Source organism: Aedes albopictus, chromosome 2 (assembly GCF_035046485.1).
Source record: "Aedes albopictus strain Foshan chromosome 2, AalbF5, whole genome shotgun sequence".
Classification (NCBI taxonomy): domain Eukaryota; kingdom Metazoa; phylum Arthropoda; class Insecta; order Diptera; family Culicidae; genus Aedes; species Aedes albopictus.
In genome coordinates, this window is record NC_085137.1 from 321,522,420 (window position 1) to 321,529,911 (window position 7,492).

The window sequence follows — 7,492 nt, forward strand, 5'->3', positions numbered from 1 at the left end:
TTCATAAAACTTTTACAGTGTAAAATTGATGTGTTAAACTGTTTACAGTGAAAATTTTAGTCATTTTTGTTGAGTACTTTCAAAGTAAGAGCAGTCTGAATTTCACTATACCAAAAACCACATCTGCTTATTGTGACATAGTGTGACATAGGGTAACGGTAGAATTTTGGACCCCTAGAGGAAATGAGATTGGATTTATGTCAAAAACATACAGATTCAGAGGGTGTTACATATTATGATGATGTTCGTATGATCGTTAAAGCCTCCACTGTCCGTTAAAAATACCCCCAAGGTCATTTCTGGCTGAAAATTTGATGAAAATAACTTATTTTTGAATCACCAGTTTTCACTGTTTTGGACACCCCAATATATTTTGGACCCTCTTAAGTATGTATTTTGGACACCCGGTGTTTAAACCCGTTTGAAACTGTTTTCTGTCAGTCTGCCGCTTGAATATGTTGGATCACATCCTAATTACTTGATTGACAAAGGCTGATTGGACGAACTTTGCGAATTTAATGCGCTAGAATGAAAAACGTTTTTGTTTACATCTGCAAGTTTCCTCAGCACCGCATTTTGTTTTTGTAAACATGATGCGACACTCGCTTGGATGACGAGATCGACTAAACTGATTTTCAAGGCCAATAATGATATTTCCAGTGTAGAAATGATTGCTGCCCATGCAGAGCAATCTAATTTAGCGAATGATTCTAAAAATGTTCGTCATCTCTTCATTAAAGCTGTGAAAGTTGTGATTATACGACCCAGGGGGTCCAAAATATATGGGGGTCCAAATTATATTGGTTACCCTATATGGCTATAACTTTTTAACGGTATGATCAAATTGAATGAAATTACTTCTACATACATACTTTACAAAGCAAAGCAAAGCAAAGCAAAGCAAAGATAACCGTACACATCGTAGTTGCTACTCCGTGATTGACCAGAACAATCGAAGTTGCACAGAGAGCCAATGAATGTGAAAGCTTGGGACTAGCTAACCATTCTCAATGTGCACAATTCGAGAGTTCAGCTATTTAAAGTCAATAACGGCGCTGGCCACGTCCTTACGGTCATCAGGAAAGGGAAGACAACCGTTGCTACTAGAAACCGTGGAATCCACAGCATCCCCACAGTTGTCACGGGAAGGAATGGTGGTTAGTAGGGTAGGGTAAGGTGTGGATCTAGGAGCCACCTCTGTTAGGTGATATGATCCACTAGTTATATGGAAATACACGTCGCGGTCTTCATCACGATTATGATTTATTTGATCACGATGACCACTGATCCCGGATTTCGTGCTCGCGTTTCCATCGCCCTACCGTGGAAACCGACTGATCTACGATTATTGTAGCGCGATTCTGAACCCGGATTATTCACTCGCACTTCCATCGCCCTACCGAGAAAACCGACTGACCAACGAATATTGTAACGCGATTCTGATCCCGGATTTTTCACTCGCACCCCCATTATTCTTACCTGAAAATTGTCTGCCATTCGAAAATTCTCAAGCTAATCTGATTCCGCATTCCACACTCACGCTTGCATGGCTCTACCGAGAAAACCGACTGACCAACGAATATTGTAGCGCGATTCTGAACCCGGATTTTTCACTCGCACTTCCATCGCCCTACCGTGGAAACCGACTGACCAACGAATATTGTAGCGCGATTCTGATCCCGGATTTTTCACTCGCACTTCCATCGCCCTATCGAGAAAACCGACTGACCAACGAATATTGTAGCGCGATTCTGAACCCGGATTTTTCACTCGCACTTCCATCGCCCTACCGTGGAAACCGACTGACCAACGAATATTGTAGCGCGATTCTGATCCCGGATTATTCACTCGCACTTCCATCGCCCTATCGAGAAAACCGACTGACCAACGAATATTGTAGAGCGATTCTGAACCCGGATTTTTCACTCGCACTTCCATCACTCTTACCTGAAAATTGTCTGCCATTCGAAAATTCTCAAGCTAATCTGATTCCGCATTCCACACTCACGCTTGCATGGCTCTACCGAGAAAACCGACTGACCAACGAATATTGTAGCGCGATTCTGAACCCGGATTTTTCACTCGCACTTCCATCGCCCTACCGTGGAAACCGACTGACCAACGAATATTGTAGCGCGATTCTGATCCCGGATTTTTCACTCGCACTTCCATCGCCCTATCGAGAAATCCGACTGACCAACGAATATTGTAGCGCGATTCTGAACCCGGATTTTTCACTCGCACCCCCATTATTCTTACCTGAAAATTGTCTGCCATTCGAAAATTCTCAAGCTAATCTGATTCCGCATTCCACACTCACGCTTGCATGGCTCTACCGAGAAAACCGACTGACCAACGAATATTGTAGCGCGATTCTGAACCCGGATTTTTCACTCGCACTTCCATCGCCCTACCGTGGAAACCGACTGACCAACGAATATTGTAGCGCGATTCTGATCCCGGATTTTTCACTCGCACTTCCATCGCCCTATCGAGAAAACCCCCAAGCAACACACATGTTATAATAGAGTTACGACAGCGCAAGTTTTGGTTGTATAGAAGTTTATTTTACGTAATTCTAACATTGTGTTGAAATAACGTAAAATAAACTACTATACAACCAAAACTTGCGCTGTCGTAACTTTTATATAACATGTGTGTTACTTGGGCCGACTGACCAACGAATATTGTAGCGCGATTCTGAACCCGGATTTTTCACTCGCACTTCCATCGCCCTACCGAGAAAACCGACTGACCAACGAATATTGTAGCGCGATTCTCTACTTCTACATACATACTTTCCGTACATAAAAATTTTCATTGAAATCGGTTCAGTATTTTTGGCGCCAGAGTTGAAACGGCAAAAAGTGATATTTTATTTTTTTTTTGCACAAGATTCTCAAGTGGCAATTCCCTTGTTTCAACGATATCTCCGCCAATACTCAACCGATTTTAATGAAAATTCTATGGTATTAGCTACACAAAATATACAGGGGATGGCCAAAATGTTTGGGATAGGCAACTTTTTTTTCTCTCACAAAAAAGTTCAACAAGCTATAACTTTTCATAGAGCGCATCAAAAAATCTCAAATTTTGACTGTTTGTCAACCTATTATGTGTGCATCATTGGTACAAATTTGGGCTCGATTGATTAATTTTTCGCAAAGTTAGAACCGTTCGGGTAAAACGTTATTTTTCAAACAACTCATTTTTGAGGTATCATATCTCGGAAATCAGTGAACCGAATTGAATGAAATTTTGAGCGTACACTAACAATATGTAACTGTTTCACAAACTATTAAAACATAGGTACTTTTTAAACTTTGAGAAAAGTTATCATGGATTGACACTTTTTGAATTTTTCTCGGAAAAATGTAATTTTTTTACATCAATGTCAATAAATTTTAGTATTGATATCCAAAGATTTTCCACTTCTGTTCTCAAGTTATCTCTAATCAGATATATTAGAGCCTATTAAGATTGAAAGAAGAACACATTTAGTAATTTTTGAGTGGTATTGTAAATTTGACTTATTTTCCTCTATATGGGTAAAAAATTAAATCCGGTATAACTTAATTCGCCGTGAGAAAATATTACATTTTATAACGTCGTATTAAGTATCAATATATTGTTGATAAACGTTATAAAATTCATTCAATTCGGTTCACTGGTTTCCGAGATATGACAGTTCAAAAATTAGTTGTCTAAATAATAGTGTTTTACCCAAACAGTTCCAACTTCGCGAAAAATTAATCAATCGAGCCCAAATTTGTACCAATGATGCACATATAATAGGTTGATAAACAGTCAAAAGCGAGGATAGGCTTGACGATTAACTCTACCAAGACGAAGTACATGATAGCGGGTAGAGACAGAAGCAGGCCTAGTGGTGTTAGTGCTGAGGTAGTGATTGATGGGGAAGTGTTTGAAGTTGTTGAAGAATTTGTTTATCTTGGAACACTTGTGACATGTGACAATGACGTTTCCCGTGAAGTGAAAAGGCGTATTGCAGCTGCGAATAGGGCCTTTTACGGATTGCGTAGCCAGCTTAGGTCCCGTAACTTGCAAACGCAAACAAAATTCGCTCTGTATAAGACTCTGATTCTTCCGGTTGCCCTCTACGGTCACGAAGCGTGGACGTTAAAGGAGGTAGACCGAAAAGCTTTTGGAGTTTTTGAGCGCAAAGTGCTGCGGACAATTCTCGGTGGGAAACAAGAAAATGGAGTGTGGCGCAGACGCATGAATCACGAGTTGTACCAAGTGTACGAAGATGCGAATATTGTGAAACGTATAAAATACGGCAGACTTCAGTGGGCTGGACACGTAGTGCGAATGTCGGAAGAAAGAATAGCGAAAACAATATTCAGCAGAGAACCCGGTAGAGGTAGGCGACTTCGTGGGCGGCCGCGAACTCGCTGGCTGCACGCGGTTGAAGAAGATCTACGATCCCTACACGTTCGGGGAAACTGGAGGAACATCGCCCAAGACCGACGAAGATGGTGCTCTACTATACGCTCGGCATTGGAGTAAATTTACTTTGTAGCCAACAAGGTATCAAGGTAAGGTAAACAGTCAAAATTTGAGATTTTTTCATGCACTCTATGAAAAGTTACAGCATGTTGAATTTTTTTGTGGGAGAAAAAAAGTTGCCTATCCCAAACATTCTGGCCATCCCCTGTACTATTTATGGTAAAAAAAATAGCTATTTTGGCGAACGCAATCAAAAGTTATACAATAGTCCTGTTCAACGACGTAGGTTGAACTTGCTCGAAGTTGCTTCATCTTGCTCTAACCCATTTGTTGACAAATGGGTAAGAGAATGATGCAGCAACTTCGAGCAAGTTCAACCTGCATCGTTGAACAGGACTAATATTTTCTGTGTGCCAATTTGATCGTGGACGGACACCCTTTACCGTTTTCGACTGCAATATGTATCTAAAAATTGTTTGAATAATTTTTCTAGATAAATAACATGGTAACACGAAAAAGCAAACAAAAAAATAAAATTTCGTTGCTTTCTCTACGAAGGAAAAATAAAATAAAATATTGTTTTCGTTATGCTGCTTTCACATTCCATATGACTGACTACGTGTAAAAGTCTTTTCTGAGACCTACATTATCGAAGCAATGGGTGCGCAGGATTTTTTTATTCAATCATAATTTTCATATTTTTCTTCCAAAAATATTGGTTTTCTAATAAATCCATTTATGGATGCTTGAACAAAAAAAAAAGTTTTTAGAATAAACTATCAGAATGTTTTATGGATGCCTTTATCTAATCTGTAGGGTGGGGCGGGGTTAGATGGGTCACCTAAGGATGGATCTTCATAACTTTGTAAATACAAATCCTATTGGTTTGTATTCGTCCTCTACTCTTTAATACACTAGTAAGCTATGCTTAAGGTCGATAAAAAGTTCATAAAATACAAAATATGATGTTAAACAAGTTATTTTAAAAAGTGACCGATTTTGCGCCGTGAAAAAAGTGCGGAACAAGAGTAAGTAATTCACTTTTTTCGAAGAAAAACAGCAATATATAAAATTTGTTCCGTATACATATGTGCTCCATATCCGAGTAAACAAGAGCTACTAGTAAACATTTTATAAGTTTATTTGGAAAATAAAAAAAACTTTACGATTTGAGTGGTCCTAAGACGACTTGAAAATCGATGTTTTCACTAAAAAAATTATCATAATTTTATGTTATAATTTTGAGCGTTCATTCCGCTTGATTAAAGTGAGTTATGAGATAGTCTTGTAAAAACATAATCAAAGCATGAGTAATGAGCTCGAAAATTTCACTAACCCATCTTGCCCCGCCCCACCCTACGTGTGTGAAGTAGGCCGACCCTATTTTTGCAAAACTTGGAAGTGTTAAAAATTCAATATAGCAAAACGATCGTTTTAGCTGAAAACCCATCATGCCAAAATTTGAAGTCCGTATCTGAAGGCTAAGTGGTCCCTCACGGGGCCTAAAGTTCTCAAAAATTGTATTGGGTCACAAAAATCGTGAAATTTTTTCGACGAAAAAATATCCTATTCTTCTAAAATCGGTGATTTTAGGACCCTAAAGTGCCAAAAATGTGCACAGAATTGCGATATCTCTTTTCGTTTTTGAGTTATCGGACAAAATGTGGCAGGTTGCCTCAGGGATCTCAAAAAATGGTCAAAATGTTCATTTTTAGGTAGTCTTTCGTATATAACTCAGAAACGGATTCGGACCATTGTGAATGGCGCTTAAGCCTATGCACAAGGGTCAGGACATACACTAAATACCAGTGGTCCAACCCAGGAGACAAAGGATCAAAGGCAAGGAGTTATATTAACCCCCTTAGGTAAGTCACCGCCACCGCTTTTCACGTGTGTAACTTTCGAAAAAGCTGAGTTACGACGAGGAAATTATGAAAGCATTTCAGGAAGTTTCGAAGGATTTTCAGCGAATTTCAGAGACGTTACAAAAACGTTTTCTGGGGTTTCAAAGGGTCTCAGGTACGTTATATTTGGTCCGAAGGGGATTTTAGGGGGATTTTAGAAGCATTCAGAATGTTTCAGAGGATTTTTATCGAGTATAAAAACGTTACGGAGGCGTTTTCGGTGGTTTCGGATTGTCTCAGGTTCATTACATGAGGTCCGTTGAAGTTTTAGAGGGATTGCGGAATCATTTCAGAAAATTTCAGAGGATTTCCATCGGATTTCAGAGGCGTTACAAAGGCGTTTCCTGCGTTTTTTTTTTCTTGAGGATCTCGGCTGCATTAGATGGGGTCCGAAGGGGTTTTTGGAGGATTGTGGAAGCATTTCATGAAGTTTTAGAGGATTTTCAGCGGGTTTCATAGGCGTTGCGAAGGCGTTACGAACGCGTCTTCTGGGGGTTTTTAGAGTCTCAGGTGCGTAACATGACATTTGAGGGTATTTTAGATAGATTTAGGGGCATTTCAGAAGGTTTCAGCGGATTTCAGAGGCCTTATGGAGGTGTTACGACCCTAATCTGCCTGAAACCTCCGTAATCCCATAGAAAGCCATTCGAATCATGGTAAATTAAAATTCCTCTGAAACACCTTGGAGCGCTAGTAAAATGCACCTCCCTACAATGGATTGTAATATCAATTCCGAAACCAAGAGTGTTATTTTAATCTCTCGCTCCATTGCAGATGTCTGATATACAGAAGAACTTACGTACAAACTTTTGGAAGCATTTAAATTACAATTATTAACAAGTTTTTTTCTTAAGAGATGAACCAGTGCTGAAAATGTCTATAATAAAGTAATAATAATAACTAACTTTTGTAGTGGTTGAGCTCAAACATTCAGTGTTTATTTCAACAGTAGTTATTCAGTGCTGTAAAAAGATAAAAAAAAAAAAACAATATTTCCAAATTCTTTAAAAGTTATTGGAAGCTCCTGATATTAGAGATGAATGTTTTATATACAGTAACCAATTAAAAACATGATCAAAAATTGAGTTTTTGACAGCTTTTCTTAAGTTTTTAAGTTA